General features: G+C 44.1%; 1 protein-coding gene across 5 annotated transcripts in view; it reads right to left on the bottom strand.

Moving 5' to 3' along the window:
* ARMC3 (armadillo repeat containing 3) overlaps nt 1-8,238 on the bottom strand; it is a 137,108-nt gene extending 128,870 nt beyond the window's left edge. For 4 of the 5 annotated variants that reach the window (XM_077268355.1, XM_077268357.1, XM_077268358.1 and 1 more), the window contains exon 1: nt 8,111-8,238. The gene's annotated coding sequence lies outside the window, so the exon portion shown is untranslated. Of the gene's footprint in view, nt 1-7,932; nt 8,053-8,110 lie in introns of those variants that run through there. The other variant, XM_077268356.1, reaches the window with a different exon arrangement.
* Between the last annotated feature and the right edge of the window lie 19,411 nt (nt 8,239-27,649).

Below are 27,649 nucleotides of genomic sequence, written 5' to 3'. Positions count from 1 at the left end.
TTTGATATGGTCATAATTCCTATGCGGTTGCTCACCCAATATAGACGCACAGTCCTACCAATCAGGGTTTGGATGACAGTCTCACAGTATCAGTATTTCATCAATATTTCAGATCAGTATCTGTAAGCCAAAACCAGGAATAGGTGATAAATACAGAAGTGGTGACGTGTTTCTATGATACTTTTCCTCTGACTGTTCCACTCCTGATTTCAGCTTTCAAATACTGATGTCATATACTGACCAAATACTGACCGTGTGAACGCGGCCAAACCTCATAATCACAGTCTAATTGTTCAACACACTGAGCCAACATGACCAAAGATTGTCAGATTTATGAACCCTTCAGGCAGATGGTATAGGAGCCTTACATCTGGTCCGAATTATACTGCTGGGGTAAATCATTCCCACCTGTTCCCCTTAACAAGCAGAATGACCTCACTTACTGAAATCTAGGTGACAGCTGGGTTTTACCAGATTAGGTGTCACAGGTGTAACGTTCGCTTAGGAGTCAATACAGAGATTGGCAATAACCTGCTCCAATATTCAACATAGTGAGCAGTCACAAATCACAACCTTACTGTACCTCTACTCTTGGGTGTCGTGATTGTACTATTTTATCCTAAGGCTATGTGCACACGTTGCGGAATTGGGTCGCGGATTTTTCGGCACCTTTTTTGAAAAATCCGCAGGTAAAACACACTGCGTTTTATCTGCGGATTTACAGCGGAATTCCTGCAGATTTTGTGCGGATTCCACCTGAGGATTCCTATTGTGGGGCAGGTGTAAACCGCTGCGGAATCTGCACAAAGAATTGACATGCTGTGGAAAATACAACGCAGTGTTTCCGCGCTGTATTTTCCACACCATGGGCACTGCGGATTTCGTTTTCCATACGTTCCGCAGCAAAATCCGCAAAGCCTTAAGGCTCATGTATATGGCATTGTTGTGTGCACACAGACTGTATGGAGGCACGCCATACAGATACACCCCCCTGACTCTTCGCTTGACCACAAGATGAGATGTATCGATGGGAGGTCCTCATACAAAACTGGTGGCAGTTCCTATGTAGGGACCCCTCCATGGTTCTTCAGCTTGGTCCTGACTTCCCAGTAAGTCAGGCTCCTTCTTGTAGCACCCAATGCACAAAAGACCAGGAATCGGCACCGGGCATTAGATTGGGCGGTGGCACTGTAATTAGTATGCAGCGCCCCAGAGTCCTGGTCGTTGCAGTAATGTCGCTCTGCCACTAAGGGGAGTGATGTTACGTCTGATTGCACTAAAGGAGTTCACCTGACCAGGTAACACACACTACACTTCACACTCCGGCCACCAGGGGGGGTGGTTCTATCTAGTAGGCCACTCTTCACACTCTGGTAAAACTGGGGGTTGGACAGGAAGACAGTGAGAAGTAACTGGGAAGAGCTAGAGAGAGGACCTGTCAGGGATGGGATCCTGACAGATTCCTAATAAAGGACAAGAAGTAAGAAACGGGAATACAGCAAAGAGGCGATAGGACCAGAAGGAGTCGTGCTGTAAGATCGAGGCAACATCCTTCTGAGGCGCAAACAGTCGGTGGCCGGAACGCCGAGCAAGTAAGAGACTCTAAGGCCGGCGTCACACTCGGCGTAAGACAATACGGTCCGTATTTTACGGCCGTAATATGGCCGTAATACAGAGAAATGTTCCCAAAATAGTGATCCGTAGGCAGGGTGTGTCAGCGTATTTTGCGCATGGCATCCTCCGTATGTAATCCGTATGGCATCCGTACTGCGAGATTTTCTCGCAGGCTTGCAAAACCGACATCTAATGGATTTATGTGCTCAAATGTTCGGGAAAACATATATACAGTATATATATATATATATATATATATATATATATATATATATATATATATATATATATATATGTCATTGAGACACATATATATATATATATATATAGTCTGTATTTATATTTACTACAGCGCGATATCTGTGAAAAGCCGGTAATTCAATTGCCGGCTTCTCATTTCTCCTTCCCAAACCCGACAGGATATGAGACATGGTTTACATACAGTAAACCATCTCATATCCCCTTTTTTTTTGCATATTCCACACTACTAATGTTAGTAGTGTGTATGTGCAAAATTTCAGCGCTGTAGCTGCTAACATAAAGGGTTAAATGGCGGAAAAAATTGGCGTGGGCTCCCGCGCAATTTTCTCCGCCAGAGTGGTAAAGTCAGTGACTGAGGGCAGATATTAATAGCCAGGAGAGGGTCCATGGTTATTGGCCCCCCCGTGGCTAAAAACATCTGCCCCCAGCCACCCCAGAAAAGGCACATCTGGAAGATGCGCCTATTCTGGCACTTGGCTACTCTCTTCCCACTCCCGTGTAGCTGTGGGATATGGGGTAATGAAGGGTTAATGCCACCTTGCTATTTTAAGGTGACATTAAGCCAGATTAATAATGGAGAGGCGTCAATGATGACACCTATCCATTATTAATCCAATTGTCTGAAAGGGTTAATAAAACACACACACATTATTAAAAAGTATTTTAATGAAATAAACACACAGGTTGTTTTAATATTTTATTGCTCTCTCAATCCATTTGCAAACCCTCGCTTGGCAAAATAATAAACGCACAAGATACATACCCTCAGATGAACCGTCACGTCCCACGAGGTAATCCATCTGAAGGGGTTAATTATTTTACAGCCATGAGCTGTGCTAATGCACTCGCTCGTGGTTGTAATCCCCGGGGAATGAAGGAAATGTAGGTCATTGACCTACATTTCCTTCAGTCGCGGTGATGCGCCCCCTGGTGGATGTCCTCATATGACCTGGAGCATGGGAAAAAGTTCCCAGGCTGCAGTTCATGAGAACATCCAGCAGGGGCGCATCACCGTGACTGAAGGAAATGTAGGTCAATAACCTACATTTCCTTCATTCGCCGGGGAATTACAAGCACGAGCACAGCTGCATTTGCAGGGCTCCTGCTTGTAAATTATTTTAACCCCTTCAGATGGATTACCTCGTGGGACGTGACGGGTCAGCAGAAGGTATGTATATTGTGGGTTTATTGTTTAGCCAAGCGAGGGTCTGCAAATGGATTGAGAGAGCAATAAAATATTAAAACAACCGCTGTGTTTATTTCATTAAAATACTTTTAAATCATGTGTGTGTGTGTGTTTTTTAACCCTTTCAAACAATTGGATTAATAATGGATAGGTGTCATAATTGACGCCTCTCCATTATTAATCTGGCTTAATGTCACCTTACAATAGCATGGTGACATTAACCCTTCATTACCCCATATCCCACCGCTACACGGGAGTGGGAAGAGAGTGGCCAAGTGCCAGAATAGGCGCATCTTCCAGATGTGCCTTTTCTGGGGTGGCTGGGGGCAGATGTTTGTAGCCAGGGGGGCCAATAACCATGGACCCTCTCCTGGCTATTAATATCTGCCGTCAGTCACTGGCTTTACCACTCTGGCGGAGAAAATTGCGTGGGAGCCCACGCCAATTTTTTTCCGCCATTTAACCCTTTATTTTAGCAGCTACAGCGCTGAAATTTTGCACATACACACTACTAACATTAGTAGTGTGGAATATGCAAAAAAAAGGGGATATGAGATGGTTTACTGTATGTAAACCATGTCTCATATCCTGTCGGGTTTGGGAAGGAGAAATGAAAAGCCGGCAATTGAATTACCGACTTTTCACTAACACCGCTGCTTATTTCTCGCAAGTCACACTGCTGGTCCGTGTGGAATCCGTATTTTTCTCGCCCCCATAGACTTTCATTGGCGATTTTTTTGCGCAATACGCTGACAAACGCAGCATGCTGCGATTTTGTACGGCCGTAGAAAGCCGTATATTACGGATCCGTAATATACGGCTGATAGGACGAGACCCATTGAGAAGCATTGTGCCGTATGTAATGCGAGTTTTACGCACGTAGTTTCTGCGCTCTTATGTCCGTAAAACTCGCATGTGTGACGGCGGCCTAAGCATTACTTCAAACCACGGCAGGACAGCCAATTACAGGTTGGCTGTCTCACTTAACCCCTTCATGACCTTGGGATTTTTCGTTTTTCCGTGTTCGTTTTTCACTCCCCTCCTTCCCAGAGCCATAACTTTTTTATTTTTCCGTCAATTTGACCATGTGAGGACTTATCTTTTGCGGGACGAGTTGTAGTTTTGAACGACATCATTGGTTTTACCATGTCGTGCACTAGAAAACGGGAAAAAAATTCTAAGTGCGGTGAAATTGCAAAAAAAGTGCAATCCCACACTTGTTTTTTGCTTGGCTTTTTTGCTAGGTTCACTAAATGCTAAAACTGACCTGCCACTATGATTCTCCAGGTCAGTACGAGTTCATAGACACCTAACATGACTAGGTTATTTTTTACCTAAGTGGTGAAAAAAAATTCCAAACTTTGCTAAAAAAACAAAAAATTGCGCCATTTTCCGATACTCGTAGCGTCTCCATTTTTCATGATCTGGGGTCGGTTGAGGGCTTATTTTTTGCGTGCCGAGCTGGCGTTTTTAATAATACCATTTCGGTGCAGATACGTTCTTTTGATCGCCCGTTATTGCATTTTAATGCAATGTCGCGGCGACCAAAAAAACGTAATTCTGGCGTTTCGATTTTTTTCTCATTACGCCATTTAGCGATCAGGTTAATGCTTTTTTTTATTGATAGATCGGGCGATTCTGAACTCGGTGATACCAAATATGTGTAGGTTTGATTTTTTTTTTATTGATTTATTTTGATTGGGGCGAAAGGGGGGTGATTTAAACTTTTATATTTTTTTTATTTTTTTCACATTTTTTTTACTTTTTTTTTTCACTTTTGCCATGCTTCAATAGCCTCCATGGGAGGCTAGAAGCAGGCACAGCACGATCGCCTCTGCTACATAACAGCGATCATCAGATCGCTGCTATGCAGCAGAAATGCAGGTGTGCTGTGAGCGCCGACCACAGGGTGGCGCTCACAGCTGCCGGAGATCAGTAACCATAGAGGTCTCAAGGACCTCTATGGTTACCATTTAGAAGCATCGCCGACTTCCGATCATGTGACGGGGGTCGGCGATGCCGTCATTTCCGGCCGCCCGGCCGGATGCGGTAGTTAAATGCCGCTGTCTGCGTTTGACAGCGGCATTTAACTAGTTAATAGGCGCGGGCAGATCGCGATTCCACCCGTTGCTATTGCGGGCACATGTCAGCTGTTCAAAACAGCTGACATGTCCCGGCTTTGATGCGGGCTCACTGCGGAGCCCTGCATCAAAGCAGGGGAGCTGACCTTGGACGTACTATCCCGTCCGAGGTCAGTAAGGGGTTAAACACCTAAGCAGACAACGGAGGCAGCTGTGGGAGAGGGGCGACTCTAGGGTCCCGGAAGAACTCCAGGCCTACCCCGTCATACGGGTGCGTCCTAGCCATATCATCTGGGGGACGGAGAGAACGAACATCAGAGACAGACACAGCAGTTGTGAGGACTATCCCGGGGTGCTCAGCAGGGAAGGACTACAACACACAGCGCTAGAAGGTAGACACTGATTCCCACCTGTTAAGGGAACTCCGGATGTGCCGTTGGACCGGCCGGTCTCAGACAGCCCTGTTAGCAGTGCTCTGGATTGAGTACCTCGAGACCTTCAGTAAAGAGGTAAAGAGACTGCAACTCTGTGTCCTCGTTATTCATCGCACCCTGCACCGCACATCATTATCTCTCTCAACTTTCATTGGACGCCCCTCAGCAGGGTCACGGACCGGGTCTAGCCACTGTGACAATCCCAGAACTGAGACAGAGAGGCCGGGTACCCCTCGGCCCTGCGGCAGTGGGGGCGCTCCAAATACATGCAAAGAACCAATGCCTGCTTAATAGTGATGAGCAAACGTACTCAGATAAGGTGTTATCTTAGCATGCTCGAGTGCTAATAGAGAGCCTTCAGCGTGCTGGAATACTATGTTCGAGTCCCCGCGGTTGCATGTCTCTCGGCTGTTCAACAGCTGCAACACATGCGAGGATTGCATGGTTTGTTAGACAAACATGTGTTGCGTCTGTCGAACAGCCAAGAGCCATGCAGCCACGGTGACCCGAACATAGCATGCAGAAGACAGTCTATTGGCACACAAGCATGCTGAGATAACACCTTATCCAAGAACGTATGCTCATTAGTGATGAGCGAGTATTTGTTAGTGCTGGGAGATTTAGTTTTCATCACCTCAGCTGAATGATTTACAGCTACTAGACAGCTTGCTTACATGTGAGGATTCCCTAGCAACCAGGCAACCCCCACATGTACTCAGGCTGGCTAATAGCTGTAAATCATTCAGCTGAGGCGATGAAAACTAAATCTCCGAGCACTAACAAATACTCAGAGGACCCCTGAGCGTGCTCAGGAAAACCCAAAGAATGAGTATATTCGCTCATCACTATTGCTTATCACTATTGCTTAACAAAACTGAAAAAATGAAGGCTTTCACTGCCTTTCTAGCTCAACTGACTTGTCATTTGTCATGAATATGTAATTTTTTTGCCTAGTGTAAACGCTGTTCTCCTTAATCTGGCGTTGTTCTTTTTTTGTCCCTGCACCTCTCCATTCCTAAGATATGGCCCCTCTTTCCTGCTGCTGCTTGAATCTCGGCGTTTTGGCTGCAGCAGTGACATCACGTCGATAGCGGGCATCAACACTGCAGCCAATCACTGAGCTCAGCAGCAGCGCCGCCAGTTCTGTTTATTATTTTAGGTATTTTACAGCATTTCCTAAAGGTGGAAAAACCCTTATAATGATTTCCATGTGGCTGTGTGCCTCTTCGGGCATCCATCAGCCCCTCTGCTGATGTGGTACCGTGCAAGCTGGAGACTTCTAATGACAGCTTGTCATCGCCATCTTCGTTAAACCATGAAACTCAGCCACAGACGACTGTATTTTTGGTCTGAGTGTAATCCGACAAAACATCGGCTCACACTCAGACCGATGTTATGCTATGGGCTCTGCACATGTCCGATTTATTGTGTGATTAGCATAATTGGACCAATTTTATTGGATGAGAGAAAATACGGTTGTGTGACCCTAGCTTAGGGAATCGAGTTGATTATGCTAATCACACTCATCACACTGATCAGAGTGTCAGCATAGTGCGATTCAATTTTCTGGGATGTGGAGAAGATGGAGAAAAAAAATCTCCATTTTCTCAATTCTGTCAGGCCGTGAAAATCAGACTGCACTCAGATGTCATCCAAGTGCAGACATATTTTTACCATGGTCTCATTGACTAATCAGATGCAAATCGTGCATGCTGCAATTTTTTTCTCAGACCGGCTCTGCCTGAAGGAATAATTGAACATGTTCACGGCCCCATAAAATAACATTGGTCTGGGTGCGATCTGATATTTTGTCGGATCGCACTTGGACGGATAGTATGGTCGTCTGCACCGGCCCTTATACTGTAGAAGTTATATTCTCACTATATCCTGCAATACTGGGCTATTGCAGTATACAGAATGAGCAATCAAACATCTGCAGGTTCAATAAGACTTAAAAAGTATAAAAAAAACCCCTTTAAAATATTAAAATAATAAATAAATAAGAATTTAGAAAGCTTGAATCCTTCCCTTTCCCCCAACCGAAAATAAAGAAATAAAAGTTACAGAATAAATATGGATTTGCTGTGTCCATTCATAACCAATTTATGAAAGTATTAACTTAATTAACCAGTACATACAAAAAAATCTAAACACCAGAATTGTTGTTTTTCAGGCACGTTTCCTCTTCAAAAAATACAATAAAAAAAAAATGATCAAAAAGTCATTTGTAGCCCAAAATGGTACAGACAAAAGCTAGAGCCCAGGGTGTAAAAACTAAAAAAAAAAAAAAAAGTGCTCAGAAGTTTGCAAATAAGGATCGAAAACGTTGTCATGACGACGCACAGCTGATTTATACCTAGTGGCTACATACAGTGGATGCAGTTACAGGCTACATTCATCAGTGCACACGCAGGTTACATAGACATCTCACATCCTCCATTCCAGACCCATCCATCCACTTTATAAAGGGCATTTCAATCAATATATGAGACATTCCCGCCTCCCGTGCCAGGTCCGGTGCCTCCCGGTGTTACCTGCTGCGCGGTGGCCTCTGTCAGCTATGTGTACGGTTGCTAGGAGACGTCCGGGGCACGCGCATGCACGCAGCACAAGGGAGCGCGCACAGCGGAGAACGCCTGTCACAGCGGCTCTCTGTCTCCCCCTAGGTGGTACTGCACACTGTATAGAAATAGTGCAGTGATCGGTGTCACGTGATACCGTGATATTGCTGGTTGTTATACTATAATAATGCCTCACTACGTGACATTATGTCATGCCATAAAAATTCCTTTTAATACATGGCAAAACAAAGCAAAATTATATATATATATATATGTATATATATATATATATATATATATATAAAATATATATATATATATATATACAAATAAATATATATTATTATTATTACTACTATTATTATTATTATTTATAATATATATATATATATTTACACATACACATTGAGAGTAGGTAAAATCGTCAGTTTTTCATCCATATTCATTCTCACTGCATCCATCCTGCAAGTTGTAGTTCTGAATGACACATTTTGGGACACATATGATATTTTGATTGCTTTCCATTGCAATTGTGGGCGAGGTTCGGTGATGGAGAAAATGACAATTCTTACGTCTTTATTTTTATTTTTTTACTTTACTTGATGGGCTAAATAATGTTATATTTTGTTATATAGTTTGGGGCATCTACGGATGAGATAATACCAACTATGTTTTTAGTTTTTTTTTAAATTTAATTTCTATATTTTTCCAATCGGAAAAAGGGGGTTGCCTCAAACTTTTATATATTTTTTTTAATTACTTTTAAAACATTTATTTTATTTTCCCTTTATATTTTAGTCTTCATAGAGGAACCTGTGATCTTGTAGTATAAAGTGAAAATGACGATCTTGTATGAAGCCCGTCCTGTGGCTATAGGGCACCAAGATGGCAGCATCGATTTAATCAGAAATTCCTGGACAGTTCATACAAATAGGGCACATTTTTTGCAATTTCCGTAAAGGAAATTGCAGGTGCTGGTGTTTTTTTTTTTTTTCTAAGCTGAATAAAACCTATACCCATACTTGTGAATGGAGAAAAACCTGGGCCAAAAACGCATGTAACAAATGCATTAAAAAGCGCATATTTTCGGCAGCGTTTTTCCTGCCAAGAGATGCAGAAATTTCTGCACCATATACTTAACGTGTGCACGTACCCTTGCAGCAGGGCTGTGGAGTCGGAGTCGTGGAGTCGGAGTCATGGAAATTGAGGAGTCGGAGTCGGAGGTTTGGCTCGGAGTCAGAGCCCATTTTTGTGGAGTTGGAGTCTTGGAAATTGAGGAGTCGGAGGTTTGGCCTTGGCAGGGCTGTGGAATCGGTGTCAGAGTCAGAGTCCATTTTCGTGGAGTCAGAGTCGTAGTCGGTGTCATGGAAATTGAGGAGTCGGAGTTGGAGGTTTGGCTTACCGACTCCTCAGCCCTGCCTTGTAAAAATTCCCACATAAATTCATTCTATACATAATCTGTGCAATGATGTTCAAAGGTGGACATATGCCATAAGTAAAACCCCTTAAGAGGAGCCTATTCTTCTCACACAAAGTGCAAAGCAATGGGTCCAATCTGCCTAAGAATCATTTTCCCGGGAGATTTCTAGCTGGATGATTATCCGGTAATTCTCCTCCAGTCTCCCCGCAGCCGGTGAGCAGTGGGAGCAGTCAGCGGAGTGCCAGATGCCTGAAATAAGACACTCTTTCCAAATTCAGGCCTTTGTCTGTTTTGGACCTTAATCTAGTAGACAGCTGCCAAAGGTAAGTGTAATACGATTTATTGTAAAAGTCAGCATCTCGAAATATTGGAACATCTGCTAACGTCTATTTAGGTCAGAACTGTAAGGTTGATTCGCCAAATCTTTGCTCGTATCGTGCTCCCCGGAGACGTCTTCGACAAGTGCATTCTTATTTTTGTCATCCGGCGTGATATGGGCAGCGTGTACGCGATCAGCGTCCGATCGATCCATTTTTTCCGCACAGGCTGGAAGTTTTGTAATCTCTCCGATTGTGATCACCCACATTAAAACAGAAACTATCACATTAGACAAATTGCTTCTGAGGCTTAAAGCAAAGGCTTTGTCACTATTACTGAAACTGAATTCTAAATTGCAGACCGAGACGGCATAATTTACTTGCCGTTAATATATACTTTTTTTTTTAATTCTACATTCGTCATGTAACACAATTCTGTTTAATTGAAATACAATTTATATGACAAGAGGATTAAAAAGGTTTCACTGGAAATAGTTTCAGAATTGTGTCACAACTGTCCGTCTCTATTAGATTTTTTTTGCTACTGATTTATCAAGCAGAGTGGTAGAAGATTTCAGTGTTAGAACAAGATCTTTTGGAGCCCAAAGCAGAGGTTTACATGATGTACCCATTCCTCCGTTCCCTGATCACTGTCAATCACTCCTACCCAGTAGCGTAGAGTAGGAGTGTAGAGGTGGTGGTCACCCCGGGCCCTGCGCTCGGAGAGGGCCCACCCGGAGCTACGCTACTGTTACAGTAACTGTATCAGTGTGCGCAGTGCCCCCATACAGTTATGTTCTGTGGCAGAGCAGGGAGATTCAGGGAGTGCCACCCGGCTGCCATGGGGCCCTTGAGCAGTAAGGAGGAAGCTGGTGCCAGTACAGTAGACCGCATTGATGAGAGTGGGAGCGACCACCTCCCTCTCTCATCATCCCCCTCTCAGAGTCTGACGCCACTGACGCAGACACTGACAGGGGACCGTGATTACGTAACTACTCGGTGCCCTTTATCTGGAGATGTATGGGCACTCGGAGCAGCAGAGGAACCAGCAGGAGAGTTGAGTATTGTGTTTATTTTTTATGGGGGTGCATTATATCATATAGAGTCTGTCTATGGAAAATGCATTATACTATATAGAGTCTGCCTATGGGGGTGCATTATACTACATAGAGTCTGCCTCTGGGGGTGCATTATACCATATAGAGTCTGCCTATGGGGGTGCATTACATTATATAGAGTATGCCTCTGGGGGTGCATTATACTATATAGAGTCTGCCTATGGGGTGCATTATACCATATAAAGTCTGCCTATGGGGGTGCATTATACTATATAGAGTCTGCCTCTGGGGGTGAATTATACCATATAGAGTCTGCCTATGGGGGTGCATTACATTATATAGAGTATGCCTCTGGGAGTGCATTATACAATATAGAGTCTGCCTATGCGGGGTGCATTATACTATATAGAATCTGCCTATGGGGGTGCATTATACTATATAGAGTCTGCCTCTGGGGGTGCATTATACAATATAGAGTCTGCCTATGGGGGTGCATTACATTATATAGAGTATGCCTCTGGGGGTGCATTATACTATATAGAGTCTGCCTATGGGGTGCATTATACCATATAGAGTCTGCCTATGGGGGTGCATTATACTATATAGAGTCTGCCTCTGGGGGTGAATTATACCATATAGAGTCTGCCTATGGGGGGCATTACATTATATAGAGTATGCCTCTGGGAGTGCATTATACAATATAGAGTCTGCCTATGCGGGGTGCATTATACTATATAGAATCTGCCTATGGGGGTGCATTATACTATATAGAGTCTGCCTATGGGGGTGCATTATATTATATAGAGTATGCCTCTGGGGGTGCATTATACTATATAGAGTCTGCCTATGGGGTGCATTATACCATATAGAGTCTGCCTATGGGGGTGCATTATACTATATAGAGTCTGCCTCTGGGGGTGTTATACCATATAGAGTCTGCCTATGGGGGTGCATTACATTATATAGAGTATGCCTCTGGGAGTGCATTATACAATATAGAGTCTGCCTATGCGGGGTGCATTATACTATATAAAATCTGCCTTTTGGGGTGCATTATACAATATTGAGTCTGCCTATGGGGAGTTCATTATACTATATAGAGTATAACTATGGGGCGTGCATAATACTATAGAGTCTGCCTATGGGGGTGCTTTATACTATATAGAGTCTGCCTACGGGGAGTTCATTATACTATATAGAATCTGCCTATGGGGGTGCACTAAACAATATAGTCTGCGTATGGGGAGTTCATTATACTATATAGTCTGTCTATCGGGGGTGCATTATACTATATAGAGTCTGACTATGGGGGGTGCATTATACTATAGAGTTTGCCTATGGGGGTACTTTACATTATATAGAGTCTGGCTATGGGGTTTGCCTTATACTATATAGAATCTGTCTATGGGGGTGCTTTATACTATATAGAGTCTGCCTATAGGGAGTGCATTATACCATATAGAATCTGCCTATGGGGTTGCATTATGCCATATAGAGTTTGCCTATGGGGTGCATTGTAGTATAGAGTCTGCCTATGGGGGTGCATTATACTATATAGAGTCTGCCTATGGGGGTTGCTTTTCATTATAGAGTCTGCCTATGGGGGTGCATTATACTATATAGTATCTGCCTAGGGGGGTGCATTATACTATAGAGTTTGCCTATGGGAGTGCAAATACTATATAGAGTCTGCCTATGGGGGTGCTTTATATTATATAGAGTCTGCCTCTGGGGTTGCATTGTGCCATATAGAGTTTGCCTATGGGGTGCATTATACTATATAAAATCTTTCTATCGGGGTGCTTTATACCATATAGAGTCTGCCTATGGGGAGTGCATTATACTATATAGAGTCTGCCTATGTGGATGCATTATACTATAGAGTCTGCCTATGGGGGGTGCATTATACTGTATAGAGTCTACCTATGGGGTGCATTATACCATATAGAGCCTGCTTATGGGGGTGCATTATACTATATAGAGTCTGGCTATGGGGGATGCATTATACTATATAGTGTGCCTATGGGGTGCATTATACTATAGAGTCTGTATATGGGGTGCACTATACTATATAGAGTCTGCCTATGGGGGGTGCATTATACAATATAGAGTCTCCCTATGGGGGTGCATTATACAATATAGTCTGCCTATGGGGGTGCATTATGATATAAAGAGTCTGCCTATGGGGGGTGCATTATACTATATATTGTAGAGTCTGCCTATAGGGGTGCATTGTACCATATAGAGTCACCCTATGGGGGTGCATTATACAATATAGTCTGCCTATGGGGGTGCATTATGATATAAAGAGTCTGCCTATGGGGGGTGCATTATACTATATAGAGTCTGCCTATGGGGGGTGCATTATACTATATAAAGTCTGCCTATGGGGGGTGCATTATACTACATAGAGTCTCCCTATGGGGGGTGTATTATACCATATAAAGTCTCCCAATGTGGGGTGCATTATACTATATATTGTAGAGTCTGCCTATAGGGGTGCATTGTACCATCTAGAGTCTCCCTATGGGGGTTGTATTATACAATATAGAGTCTGCCTATGGGGATTGCATTATGCTATATAGAGTCTGCCTATGGGAGGATCATTATACAATATAGAGTCTGCCTATGGGGTTGCATTATACTATATAGAGTCTGCCTATGGGGAGTGCATTATACTATAGAGGCCTATGAGAAGTGCATTATATTATATGAAGGCCTATGGGGAGCACATTATATTATATTGAGGCCTATGGGGAGTACATTATACTATATTGAGGACTATCTGGTGCATTATACTATATGGAGGCTATCTAGGGGGCCATCATACAGTGTGGAGATTATGGTAAGGGGGTCATCATACAGTGTTGGAGCCTTTATACAGTTTTGAAGCTACTAGCGGTCAGTATACTGTGTGGGTGGTACTATAAAGTGAGGGGACATTATACTGTGTATAAGAGAGCATCATACTGTGTATAGGGGAACTGTACAGGGGGGAGACTTGGGACATTATTAAGTGTAAAGTGGGCACTTATTGTTAGGCTGGGTTCACATTGCGTTAATAGCAGCCCGTTCAGCACATACGCTAATGGGCTGCTGTTAACGCAAGTGCCGACGTTCCATCGCGCCAGCAGTGACGGACCCGGAAACGCTGCAGCCCGAACCTCAGGTCCGTCACTCAATGACGGCACATTGCTATCGCACGCCCATTGTGGGCATGCGCTAGCGATGCGCCCGACATTGCATTCAATGGCGGCGTTAACAGACTACGTTACACCGCGTTATGCCGCGGTGTAACATAGTCCGTTTAACGGAGTCACTGAACGCAGTGTGAACCCAGCCTTATAGGGGCACATGGCAGGGCTCAGAAAGGAAGGAGCAAAGTTTGACTTTTTGAAAAACAGCTGGAATCGACAGCAGATGCCTTTTCGCGTTTGGAGAGCCCCTGATGTGCCTAAACAGTGGAAACTCATCCCAAGTTACCCCATTTGGAAAACTACACCCCACAAGAATTTTATCCAGTGGTATAGTGAGCGTTTTGAAACCACAGGTACTACACAGAATTTGATAACATTAGGTCGTCATATTGAAAATTTTCATTTTTTTCACGAAAATGTTGTTATAGCCCCTTATTTGTAATTTTCACAATAGATGATAAAGAGAAAACGAACCCCATAATTTGTTTCGCAATTTGTCCCTAATGCAACTATACGTGGTCAAAAACTTCTTCTTGGGCACATGGCAGGGCTATGAAAGGAAAGAGTGCTATTTGCCTGGGATAGATTGTGAATGCTATGTCACATTTTACATTATTTGCGTCGTTCATCGTGAGATAAAAGTGATACGATTACGATTACGATGTCGGTACGATTACAGCGATGCCAGATTAAGTTTTGTTTTTATGCTTTGCTATTTTTACACACTAAACACAATATTTTAGCAAAATGAATTTGTTTTTGCATCATCATATTCTGAGCGCCGTAACTTTTTTTTTTATTCTTTTGCCGAATGAGCCATATTTTTTTGGTTTGGCATTTTCATTTATACCGTTTCTTTTTACATATGATTTTTTGATTGCCTTTAATTCACTTTTTTGTGAGTCAGTATGATGAAAAAGCGACATTGATTTTTGTTTTATCAGTAAATAGATTCTTGTCATCTGTGTGCTCTTTTTTGGTGTTGTTTTGACTTTTTTACATGTTCTATTTGATTTTTCTTTCACATTTTTACTGTGGGACATGTATAATTTTAACTTTGTTCCCTTGTCTCATACACTGCTGTACAGCAGTGTATTTCACTGTCAGTGTCTCACTGACTCTGCCTGTGATAGCAAGCTTATTGCTGGCTCCCACAAGCTACTGCTCCCTGGGGTCATCACATGACCTCAGGGTACCATGGTAACCATCGGGACCCGCGATTCTCATCTCCTGGATCTGATGGTTACTAAGGCGGACTTGTGACCCCCTTGTAACAACTTAAATTCTACTGTCGCGATTGACAGCGGTATTTAAAGGGTTAATTGGCCCCGATCGGTCGCAAAACCTGTGGGGTCCGATACTGCAGGGTGTAAGGTGTCATGTACAGCTGACACCTGTGGGTATCGCTGCTGTCAGGTGGCGCTATTCCCTTATTCCCGTTAAAACGTCGATGAGAGAATAAGTACCTTTAATGACCGCTGTTTTAATGCGTATCGGCGGTCGTTAAGGGGTTAATCATAGAAACAAACTCATATACAGGCACAGTGTAAACCAGTGCAGGCTATGGCTATGTGCAGACATAGTCTTTTTGCTATGTTTTTGGAGCAGAAACTCAAAAGTTGGAGGATGATTTGGAGAGTTTCTGCTCCAAAACAACCCTGAGGACATACTGTAGCCCTGCAAACCAGAGGCATAGTTAGGGGTTCAGCTCTTTGGGGGGGGGAGAAATATCTGAGTGAGCCCCCGACAAGGTAACTTATAACTATGGTGTGACACCCTTAGGCCGGCGTCACACTAGAGAGAAATACAAATGAGGGAGAGGCGCAAAAACAACGCATTGCACACGGACCAATGTTTCTCTATGGGGCAGCTCCCATCAGCCGTATATTTCTCGGCCGTATTTTACGGGCTGAGAAAATCGCAGCATTCTGCGATTGTCAGCATATTGCGCAAAAAATCAGCCAATGAAAGTCTATGGGGGCGAGAAAAATACGGATTACACACGGACCACACGTGTGACTTGCGAGAAATACGCAGCGGTGTTCTACAGAAAAGCCGGTAATTCAGTGCAGTGTACAGTAAAATCACACTGACAGGTTAGAATAGATAAAATAAATGTCTACGCATAGTATAGGTATACATATATAGATATATATCATTGACACACACACATATATATATATATATTTATATTTAATACAGAGCTAGATAGCATAAAAGCCAGTAATTCAATTGTTGGCTTTTGCTATCTCCTTACCAAACCCTTACCATTTCATATCCGTTAGATTTTTACATATTCCTCACTAATAATGTTAGTAGTTTGTGTGTGCAAAATTTTGGAGCTCTAGGTGTTAAAATAAAGGGTTAAATCATGGAAAAAAGCTAGCGTGGACTCCCGCGCTAATTTTATCCGCAAGAGTGGGAAAGCCAGTGACTGAAGGCAGATATTAATAGCCTAGAGAGGGACCATGGTTATTGCCCCCCCTGGCTAAAAACACCTGCCCCCAGCCACCCCAGAAAAGACACATCTGTAAGATGAGTCTATTCTGGCACTTAGCCTCTCTCTTCCCACTCCCCTGTATGCTGTGAGATATGAGGTAATAAGGGGTTAATGTCACCTTGCTATTGTAAGGTGACATTAAGCCTGGTTAATAATGGAGAGGTGTCAATGAGCCACCTATCCATTATTAATCCAATATTAGTAAAGGGTTAAAAATATTTACACACATTAAGAATAAAGTATTTTAATGAAATAAATAAACACATGGGGTTTTATTATCTTTATTGCACGCTCAATCCAACTGACGACCCTCGTTCTCCTGTAAAAGAAGGAAAATAAAAAAGCAACAATATCCCATATCTCTCCACCGTACAGTCATGTCCCACAATGTAAATCCATCTGAAGGGGTTAAATACAGTTACAAACAGGAGCCTCCTAATGCAGCCGCTCCTGGCTGTAAAAGACTGGGGAACAGGGGCGTAACAACAGTCCTGCGGGCCCCGGTGCGAACTTTTGAATGGGCCCCCCCCCCCCCCCAAAAAAAAAAAATGATATACAGACACACGCATACAATGTTAAACTAAGAAGTAAATATCTATTGCAAAAAAAACATTTCCGAAAGATAAGAAAAAAGTGTTGTAAACAACAGCTTACCCTCAAAAGATGAACTTTCATGTTGCATCCCCTAAAAAGAAAAGATTGTAAGGAAAATTAGCTGACAGTCTAATACATTACCTGGAAATTAAGTTTACATGTTAAGAATTTTTACCTACAGAAATTGGTTTTTCAGTCAGTGCTGGTCATGCTTCTTAACCAAAGCGGAACAACATAAAAACGGTTTCAAAGAATCAACTCGAACAAATGCTTAAAACGGCAAACTGTGTTCAAACAGGAACGTAATAAAACGCAATATGAATATTCTTGTCACTGTAGAAAAGGAAATGGGAACATTTATTAATTTAAATGCTTTTTGCAATTGTTGATTGCCTGCCTTCTTTGTATGATGCTTTTGTGGTACCATTCTCAAATGGTAAAGGTATTTTTTTTTTGATTAACAAGCTTAAATGCTTTATTAAATAGATTGATGCTTGCTGAAATGCCAGCCCTCCTGCATCACACTGTATGGGACAAAGCATTCAATGTGTCTGTGGGGTGATGGCTGTTCCTGCCTCTGTTTTTAACTACACTTTGCATATTCTTTGAATTTTCAATGAACAGCTATTTAGTAGTTTTCTGCAGGTTTGCAGAAAGAGTAAGAGGACATGGTGGATATAAACTGTTATAAAAGTTAAACAATCTGAAAATGAAATTTGAAAAATAAATCCAGGTGTTAAACCCTAAATATAGACACAAAGAAAGTTCAAACAGAGCAATTGTATATACCACGCAATAACTGCAGCCATTACATTTAAAAGAATTGCAGATACACAAAACCAATGTATGTGGTGGGGGGGGGGGGAATGCATCCCATGGCTCCCCAATACAGTTTCACAGGGCGGTTTGAGCACTTGTAGGGGGGATTGCAGGGCACCCCCCCCCCCAGCTAAACGATAATGGCACCGGCTCCTGCCGCCCGGACATACCTGGGCCGTGGGCCCGGCGATCGGCATCGCCAGGCAGCCCGGGACCTGGGAAGAGCATGGCGCACCCACATGTCGCACCCCCCACATGTCCTGTTGCTGCACGTACCTTCACCGCTCGAAGTCCCCCAGGCAGCGCGCGCGCGCCTGGCAGCCCCGCGAAAAGGAGGAGGAGGAGCCGAGGAACGTGACGCCGCACGGCCTGCCCCCACAGTGACCGGCCGCTCAGCCTGCAATTCATCCTGGCGGCGGCCCGGTAAGCTGCGCCCACGGCGGACTACCGAGGTCGCAGAGGTCGCGGCGGCACCGGGCCCTCTTTTGGGCCCGGGCCCTGGTGCAGCCGCGACCTCTGCGACCCCGGTAGTTCCGCCCCTGCTGGGGAATGAATGAAATGAAGGTAACGGAGCTTCGGGGACTTGCAGTGCTGTCACCGAAGCTGCGCTCCCTGGTGGCATAAACTCATTTGAACTGTAGCGTGAGAAAATATTCAGAAAAATTCCCACGCTACAGTTCAAATGAGTTTTTTGCCGCCATGCATAACGCCTTTTTGTATGACCAAACAACTCAATCTTGGTTTCATCAGTCCACAGGTCCTTCTTCCAAAAAGAAATTGGCTTCTCCAAATGTGCTTTAGCATACCTCAGCCGACTCTGTTTGTGGCATGCTTGCAGAAACGGCTTCTTTCGCATCACTCTCCCATACAGCTTCTCCTTGTGCAAAGTGCGTTGTATAGTTGACCGATGCACAGTGACACCATCTGCAGCAAGTTGATGCTGCAGATCTCTGGAGGTGGTCTGAGGATTGTCCTTGACTGATCTCACCATTCTTCTTCTCTGCCTTTCTGATGTTTTTCTTGGCCTGACACTTCTGGCCTTAACAAGAACTGTACCTGTGTTCTTCCATTTCCTTACTATGTTCCTCACAGTGGAAATTGACAGGTTAAATCTCTGAGACAGCTTTTTGTATCCTTCCCCTGAACAACTATGTTGAATAATCTTTGTTTTCAGATCATTTGACAGTTGTTTTGAGGAGCCCATGATGCCACTCTTCAGAGGAGATTCAAACAGGAGAACAACTTGCAAGTGGCCACTTTAAGTAGCTTTTCTCATGATTGCATTCACCTGGCTGTGAAGTTCAAAGCTCAATGAGGTTACAAAACCAAAAAAAGTGCTTTAGTAAGTCAGTAAAAAGTAGGTAGGAGTATTTAAAACAAGAAAATTATAAGGGTGCCCATACTTATGCACCTGTCAAATTTTGTTTGAATGCAGATTGCACATTTTCTGTTACTACAATAAACCTCATTTCAAGGCAGAAACATTACTGTGTCCAACACTTATTAGATATATGAAACTGAAAAAAAAATAAATATATATATATATATATATATATGTATATATATATATATATACTTTATATATGTTTTCACGAATATTTGAGCCCATGGATCCATTATATGTCCATTTTGCAAGCCGTACGGATGCCACACGGATATTTTTTGGAGAAAAAAATTGCATGCTCGCATTGAATACGGATCACTGTTCAAGAAGTTTTCTGCGTATCTCGGCTGTAAAACACAGACCTTATTTTTATACATTAGGTCTGACCCCGGCCTTATAGTGGGTATAGGGGAGCCTCAGCAGATGACAGCAATGTTACTGAAAATAAACACTGACATTACCGCCATGTGGTGACCATATAATGGTACATACCAGTCCTGCAGAACATATGATTAGAGTATAGTTATAGGTCGTGACTTACCGCTGACGATCCTTCTGATGGAATCGCTCACTTTTTCCATTTCCTTTTCCATCTGGCCCAGACTGACATGACAACTTCTTCAAGCCACAACTCATATGCAGAGATTGCAACAAAGACACATTTGATTTCTAATATTTCCAGCACCGGCCCCATCTATTCCCGACCTGCACAAACCCCTCATCCTGCTGATATCCCAATACTGAGCCGCTGCTGCTGTATGTGTCCCCATTACTGCACCTGCTGTATAGTACAAATACAGTGCTCCTCTTACCGCCCCACATAATAATGCCACCACTGTTCCCCTTACATAGTAATAATGCCGCCTTTGTGCCCTCGATATGGTAAAATTGCCCCCCCCAGAAAATATTAATGCCCTTTGCAAGTGCCCACATTTTGCCCCTAGAAAGTAATAATTCCCCATGTGCATATTTGATGGTCACAATACCCTGAGTGCCCCTATAACAATAATGTATTCGCTTAATTATGTCCCACATTGTATAAGGGCCCAGCATTAGTTGCCACGCTGTATCAATAGCTCCCACGTGACATAAGGGCCCCGGCATTAGCTCCCACGTTATATATAATGGCCCCGACATTAGCTGCCACGCTGTATAAGGACCCCGGCATTAGCTCCCACGTGATATAAGGGCCCCGGCACTAGCTCAACCGCTGTATAATGCCCCTGTATTAGTTACACACTGTAAGAGGGGGTCTCCACAGTAACCCCCACACTGTATGAGGGGCTCCTATAGTTTATGATGCCCCCAAAGGCCCTTCACACGTTTTAAATAAAATGAAAAACCTAATCCATGATCCTGACGAGTCCTCCAGCAAAGCATGGGCTGATCAATGTGTTGTCATCGCATGCACAGGACATCAGAGTCCAGGTACGGTGTGATGACGTCACTGTGCTGAGACTCTGAAGTCTTGCGCTGGTGGCGGACCATCACCTGCTGTCTGTAGATCACAAGCTTAAAGACGGTCTATGAACAGGGAGCGGTAGTGCAGATACTGTCTCACTGCTCTACCGCTGCACATGCCGATACAGCTAACAGCAGCAGTAGCTCCGGGTGGACCCCTCCGAGCGCGGGGCCCGGGGCGACCACACCCTTTGTATCCCCAGTAGCTACACTACTGGCGCAAACACTTGGCCTACTGCATCTCAGATCTCTGCCTTCTGGATTTAGGGCTTAGCTGCTGACAATTCTCATTTGTAGGTTTTTGCAGGACGTGTCTTCTGTGTGTAATTATTCTCAAGTGTCAGGATTATGGGGTTTTACATTTCAATAACTTTTCAAGATTTGGACAAACAAGTATTACATCCTACCCAACAACAATAGTACAAATGTGTGCACAAAGGAGAACAAAAAGTTTTTAATGATTTTCCTCACATTTCCCACCAACACATATTTTGTCCACACAGTTGCAGAATTCTGAGCAATTCCTGATTAAAGAAGATTTTTCGCCTCATCTGACACGTCCGTACCTGCTGCGTTCATCATGAAATAACGATTCTGGGACATCTTCAGTTTACAACTCTGTGTTTTGCCGTTCCTCTGTCATTCCTTTTGGACGTATAAGAACACTGTCCAATCGGTGCTGATTCTGTCAAACTGTACAGAGACGCACCTCTTTGTCAAGGTGGAATGGTAACATCCAGTTGTCAATTTATTCATATATTTCCTGCAAGAATAACAGATGAACGGCACAACACACAGTTGTTTTAAAATATTACTTAGAAGTGTGATTTTAAAGGTAATCCAAGTATTTACTAAAACAGATCTGATTTTGTGCAATTTTCTGTAGATGCTGGATGTTCTGCTTGTGAGGCTCAGATGAACGAGGTCATTTGTTTCTTATAGGCGGCACAATTTTTTATGTGAAATATATTAGAGGTGGACGGCTGATGGATTATTGCACACCTGCACATTCTGTGCACCGTTCATAAATCTTTCTGCTCATTTAGGAGTACACAGCAAATTATGTTCTTGATGGACAAAAAGAAGTAACTGAATATCTTACTCTGAACAGTAGGTGCTCCGGAGCTGCTCTGGGACTTGTTTCACAGATGGAGCTTTCCAAAATGTATGTTTTTGCACAAAAGCATCCACGTAAAACATTGTCAGGATCTAATTATATCAGATTTTACTTTCGATCATTAGTCAGAGGTATAGGCAGGGCCGTATTTAGAGTTTCTGCTGCCCTAGGCACTTTCAGTGCTGCCTCCCCCATTGGTGAGCATGACACTATCCGCAGTGACTTTTGGCAAAAATCGCTGATGTGAAAGTCACCTTTTGCAGCAGATCCAGCAGTTTTTCCGCATCTGCAGCATAACGGATCACTTACGGCAACACTGCGTTTGGCCTCAGTCATTCCCTATAGGATTTGCGGACATTTGCGGCACTTGCTATGATCCGGCAAATGCGGTACCATACCTCCCAACTTTTAAAGGAGGTGTAAAAGGGATAAAGTTTGCGGCACGCTACGCGTGCTGCGGCAAATTTTAGGCCACGCCTCTGACCACACCCATTTCACAACTAGTCACACCCATATCCACGTCCCAACCACACCCATTTAGCACTGCTGATCACACTGTTTCATAAACAGTAATTATAAACAAAAAAAATGGCCACACAGTGCTCCATACTGTATAATGGCCACACATGATGCTCCATACTGTATAATGTCCACACATGATAATCCATACTGTATAACGGCCACACATGATGCTCCATACTGTATAATGGCCCCACATGATGCTCCATACTGTATAATGGCCCCACATGATGCTCCATACTGTATAATGGCCACACATGATGCTCCATACTGTATAATGGCCACACAGTGCTCCATATTGTATAATGGGCACACATGATGCTCAATACTGTAGAATGGCCCCACATGATGCTCAATACTGTAGAATGGCCACACATTATGATCAATACTGTATAATAGCCTGTATGCATGGCTCATCTCCCCCTCCCTGTATGCATGGCTCATCTCCCCCCTCCCTGTATGCATGGCCCATCTCCACCCCCCCTGTATGCATGGCTCATCGGCTCCCCGCTCCCATCTTGCATGGCTCATCTCTCCCCCCTCCCTGTATGCATGGCTCATCAGCTCCCCGCTCCCATCTTGCATGGCTCATCTCTCCCCCCCTCCTGTATGCATGGCTCATTTCTCCCCCCCCTCCTGTATGCATGGCTCATCGGCTCCCCACTCCCATCTTACATGGCTCATCTCTCCCCCCTCCTGTATGCATGGCTCATTGGCTCCCCGCTCCCATCTTGCATAGCTCGGCTCCCCGTCCTCCCTGGCTGGCATACTCACCTTTTCCACACGGCGCCGTGGTACCGCTCATTAAGGTCATGAATATGCATCCGTATTCATCACCTTAATGAGCGGTACCACATGATTACTCACACAGGATGAGCTGCCTGCACTGAGTAGGTGAATATGACATCTTCAAGGAGGCAGGTGGGCGGTCGGGGGGGTGGGAGCATCGGGGGCGGGCGGTCAAGAGGTGACCCCGGACTTGCTCAGTTTCCGCCCCCCGCATCGTCCCACCCTAGGCACGTGCCCTCAAGTGCCTAGTGGCAAATACGACCCTGGGTATAGGTGCTTTCTATCAAATAAATTCTGCATGCAGAACACAGAAGCAGATGCCTATGACAAGGAGCTCTCGCCCACTGTTGAGTACCTTAGATTTAACCCCATAGGCCATGTCATCTACATGGTTAAACCACTGGCGGACACAGATAAAAGAGGGCCCCTATAAAGATCAATATCTGGGCCCTTTGCAGCCCAATAACTCATCATAATGCTCAATTCCACCCACCTACGGTACATTAGATGTGTAAATGGGCCACCTTACTTCTTGGGCGGCACAGGTTGCACCAATGATATGTCTTCCCTTAGGTAAAACTCTCTAGCTGAAGGGTAAAAGGGTTATCCAGGACCTGGAAATGTTCTAAATATTTTTCTAAAACTCTTGTTATGTTTGCATATTTATGATCTTTTATATTAGTGTTCTTTTTCAAATGACTCTTCTTCCACTCGGGGCAATGGTGCATGTCTCCATGCTTGACATTGGACAGCCCTAGGATGCCTTTCATATGCTGTCCATTTTTCATGGACTGTTTGATAGGACCAGCTTGACAAACCGCCATATTTCTTTTTATTCTAGGAAAATCAATAAAACTCTGATCAAACTTTTATGGTAAAAACGGGCACTGATGAAACTCTGATCAAAAACACTGATGAAACATACATTAGTATCACGACTTTGTTGTCCGGTGTACCGGGACCAGGGGATAATTCCCTGTCCCTAACACTAGGGGTGCGCTAGCTCGCCCTGTTCCCTGGATTACTTCTGATGGTGAAGACACCGTGGACATGTACTTTGCCTTAGCTCTGAAATCTGCCATCAGTCTGTACCAATCCTCCATCGATGGAAGAGGGGAGTAGTAGTGTACCGTATTACACCAACCAGACTAACAAGGTAATACAAACAGGGATAAAGGAAAATACTAGTCTTACAAATATGCTCGCACATACAACAGAGGTATACACCGGGGAATGGAGGATGGTTTAAAACTACAGTACGAGAAGAAGGGGAATTAGCACACACCTACAGCCTAGCATCAGTCACAGATAAATCCACCAAATGCCTTCTCAAATAACAACCAACCAACAACCTCCAGCCATGCAGCATAAGCTAACTCTGATGATGAGTGCTTGTCAGGGACCAGATTGTATAGGAGATGGGAGTGGTTAACAGTGCACAGGTGACCTTTAATGCATGAAAGCTTCCAGGAGCTCTCAATTGAGCAGATTAACCCCTGCACTGCTAAAAGAAACCTGCACTGTTTAACGTGAAGGTGAAGTGCTTCTAATAAGTGCAGGAGTAGGAGAAATCAGATTCTGTGGTCTTCTGTCTCCTCTCTGTCACGGTAAACCCATGATACACAGACTGTTTTTTTCGCGTACAAGCAAATCACAGATGTCTGAATGAGCCCTAAAGGTGTTAAGGACTGATCTGAGTTGGAGTAGTGATATTGCAACAACTAAGGGCAGCACCGGCAGGTAGCGTCGATATAGCCAGAGGTTGGTACATGGAGCAGCAGTGTAATTGGAAAGATAAGCAGGAATTATAGTCAGGATATAGCCAGAGGTTGGTACACGGAGCAGCAGTATAGTTGGGAGGAGAAGCAGGTAATGTATTCAGGTCAGGATATAGCCAGAGGTTGGTACACAGAGCAAAAGTAGAATCTTGAGGATAAGCAGCAGGTGGGAAGAAGCTAGACTAAAGGTTGGGACTGTCAGGACTGAACATTTTTTCCAGGATGATTGGTTGGAGTTGCTGCCGTTAGCCGAATTTTCATATAACAATTCTCAGAGCGCCTCCACTAAATTTACACCTTTCTTTGCCAATCTGGGTTATCATCCGTGTATTTTACCTAGGTCTCCAATTAATTCTCCGGTTCCGGCAGTGGAGGAAAGGCTGACTGCGATGAGACAAAATCTGGAGGTTATGAAGGAATCCCTGACCACGGCTCAAGAACGTTATAAGAGATCGGCTGATAGATTCCGTAAACCTGCACCCATGTTCAAGGTAAGAGATTCTGTGTGGTTAGCAACTAAGAATCTGAAGTTAAACGTTCCTTCACAAAAACTTGGACAGAAATTCATTGGCCCTTTCAAGATCAATGGTATTGTGAGCTCTGTGGCCTGCCGACTGAAGCTGCCTAGGACTATGAAGCTACACCCAGTTTTTCATGTATCTTTACTAAAGCCTGTATCTCCTAATACCTTCCAGGGACGTGTTGTGCCACCTCCGCAGCCTGTGGTGATTGATGGGCAAGAACAATTTGTGGTGGAGGAAATGATTGATTCCAGGATTCGCAGGAATCGGCTCCAATATCTGATAAGATGGCAGGGATATCCCCCTGAGGAAGACTCTTGGGAACCTGTGGAAAACATCAATGCCCAACAGAAGATTTCTCGTTTTCATCAGAGATTCCCTGAGAAACCAGGTCCAGGATCGTCCTGAGGCCGCTTCTAAGGAGGGAGTAATGTCAGGACTCTGAACATTTTTTATTACCTTTTGTGCATTACTGCCCTTTTCCAAGATGGCGTCTTTGGTCTCATGTGCACTGTGTCTTCCTGCTATAAAACTCCACCCCAGCCTTCAGTCTGTGCTAGAGTATTCTGTCTTGCATCCAGCTCCTGACTCTGATGACTCCCTGGCTATATACCTGCTCCTGTGAACCTGTGTGGTGATCCTGCTACTCTGCTCTGAGTTCCTGCTGCATACACCAGTTTCCAGTAATCCTCCTTCATCTGCTGCTCGTGTTTACTTCCATCTGCATTTGCTGGACATGTAAGCTTTGCTGCTCTGCAAAAACATGAGACTATTAACCAGGCCTCCCTGGTTGAGCTAAGATATTATTTGAACTGCCTTAGAAGCATATCTCTCTGTGTTTGGACTAAGACAAGGATTTATTCGTGTCAAGTATCCTCAAGAATAACTGCGCTTCATAGACTTTCTGCTTGATTGCATTTTCCTCTGAAGTTTCCTATAGACTGCTAAGCTGCGTTTAATATTTACACAAAGTGTTGTGGACTTGAGTTTCTCTCTGCACCTGTTTGAAACACCGTGTGATAATATAGACTTTACCACTTATAAAACTGTGTCCTGTAGTTGTCTTGTAACACGCAAAGAGTCTCCTGAGTTATCCCCTATATTTATTACAGGGACCTCAATAATATTGCAATGAAGACTCGCAGTCTTTCCTTTCTTCGTTCAGTGAGTCTCTGATCAATTCGGATGCATAGTTGAATAAAGTCCTATAAATTTTCAGGGGTCTCGACCCTTGCAAGTTCATCCTTAATTAGCTCTGATAATCCTCGTCGAAATTGACTTCTCTGGGCAGCTAAATTCCATGTGGTATCTGCCACCCAGCCCTAGACGTAGGTTATGCAATTTGGTTTCAGCTGTAGCACAACGATTTGGGTCATCAAACACTTGATCCATAGCAATAATGAAGGAAACTCAGTCATTTAGGAGGTCAGAATTCTTTTCCACATAAGGTGAGGCCCATGCAAGAGCCTCGTCAGTCAGGAGATTAATGATGAAGAGAACCTTTTTCCTATTGGAACGGCCCCCAGATGCAGGGCAGCGGGGTACTCGGTACTGGGTCTCTCTCTCGGTTCCGGGAATGTCACGGTGGCCTGACCCGGTCCATGGCCCTGCTAAGGGGCGCCCAATTGAAGATGTAGGTGCAGGTGTAGGTCGCAGTAAATAACGAGGACACAGGGTTGCGGTCTCCTTACCTCTTTACTGAAGGCTTCGGCCTCCTCAATCCAGAGCACTGTTAACAGGACTGGCTGAGACCGGCCGGTCCGAAGGCACATCCAGAACTCCCTTTGCAGGTGGAAATCAGTGCCTTCCTACTAGCGCCTGGGTGTTGTAGTACCTCCCTGCTGAGCACCACGGGATAGTCCTCACAACTGTCGTGTATGTTTCTGTTCTCTCTCTCCGTCCCCCAGATGATATTGATAGGACGCATTCGTATGACGGGGTAGGCCTGGAGTTATTTTATAGGGACCCTAGAGACGCCCCTCTCCCACAATTGCCTCCCTTGTCTTCATTAGGTGATTTAGGTGAGACAGCCAACCTA

The sequence above is a fragment of the Ranitomeya variabilis genome, chromosome 6 (genome assembly GCF_051348905.1).
Source record: "Ranitomeya variabilis isolate aRanVar5 chromosome 6, aRanVar5.hap1, whole genome shotgun sequence".
Taxonomy (NCBI): Eukaryota; Metazoa; Chordata; class Amphibia; order Anura; family Dendrobatidae; genus Ranitomeya; species Ranitomeya variabilis.
This window is presented reverse-complemented; position numbering and strand designations above follow the sequence as displayed.